Consider the following 1,512-nt stretch of genomic DNA (forward strand, 5'->3'; position numbering starts at 1 on the left):
TAATGAGTTTGTTCTGAATTTCTCCAGGCTACCCCCACTTACTGGGTCCTGTATTCACCTCTAGCCCTTACAGTTATCACTTCACTATCAGTCTGTCAACATTCATTATCCTACATTCACAGACACAATAAGTTTCAAAATACGGAAGAAAAACAGATACATTCAAGGCTAGAGAGAGACACTCCCACACTCTCATCTCCTCTTCATCTAAACCCCAACTCTGCATCTTTACAGCTTGCAGGGTTTTTCAGAGCGACACAAACATTAGGAGCCAATTCAGCAATAAGACACCTCACAACACGAATACCTGGGTTCTGGCAGAGGGCAAGGAAAGAAAAGCAATTTCTAAGGAGCTACACAAAAGTGAATACATTTACATGTGAAAATCTGACTCTGTGCTCCAGTTACACCAGTCGCTTCACAGGCCTCCATTATCTGCTTGTCTTTAGCAGTGCAAATCCTCTGGCACAGCCTGGCTCCCTAATCTCCGCAGCACCACGCACGGCCACGCTCCACAGATGAGTCTGCTCTGTGTCTGTGAGGTGTGAGCAGGAGCTGGGCAAACAACAGCTTTACACAGCCCTCTTTAAGGAAACCAGGAGCGTATCAGCCAGGAACAGGGTGACCAAAGACCAAGGCGACAGGGTCCTTCAGCAATTCTGTCACCTATCCCCACGAGCTCCAAGCGACGGGACACACTGCTAGATCCCTTGGGAAAAGGCTTTTGTGAAGACACTTGTCAGGGTCGACAACAACGGCAGGACTGCGCCGAGAACGGAGATTAGTGCAGAGACCTGGTTATTTGTCCCTACCAGTTCCAAGAACAACACAAAGAGATTTGCCATTGTAAGTGAACACATCTGTTTAGCACAGAACGACCACAAAAAAAAAAAAAAAAAACAGCCTGAGTTTTACTTAATTTTCACATTTTCACCACGTAAAAACACAGAGACCTCCGGCTGTCAGATGAGACAAGTATTCCATCCCATGGGAGGGTGTATCTCGAACTCTTGTCGAGAGCGAGCCTACTCACGCTGGAAATGCTACCGAGGAAAAGTCACAACACAGCGATTTACTGTGAGAACCTCAGTTCAGCAGGAGCGAGCTGTGTGTGCTGCTTGGAAGGATTTCTCCCTCACTTGAAGTAAGGAATTCTCCATGTCAGAAAGGCGCCGGTCAGAATTGGGTCACACCGGGGGGGCCCAGCCGAGCCCCGACCCTTCCCGAGGGGCGGGCACTGCTGACAAACGGGAGGCAGGGAGGGAAGGACTACCCCGAATTCCCGAGGGAGCTGTGCAAGGCCAGCCCCTGGCCGGAGGGGTTTCAGAGGAGCCTACACATAAAAAGGTGGAATAAAACTAACGGTGACCTCAGGCCGATGCGGAACGAGCCCGTTCCCCGCGGGCCCCGGCGGGGTTCGCTGACCCGCGGGGGGAAACGACCGGCGGGGACAGCGCCCTACGCCAAGGTCGGGACCCGCCCCGGGACAGGGCAAACACCCGGCCCGGCGCA

The sequence above is a fragment of the Corapipo altera genome, unplaced genomic scaffold, assembly GCF_003945725.1.
Source record: "Corapipo altera isolate COAL_440 unplaced genomic scaffold, ASM394572v1 75, whole genome shotgun sequence".
Taxonomy (NCBI): domain Eukaryota; kingdom Metazoa; phylum Chordata; class Aves; order Passeriformes; family Pipridae; genus Corapipo; species Corapipo altera.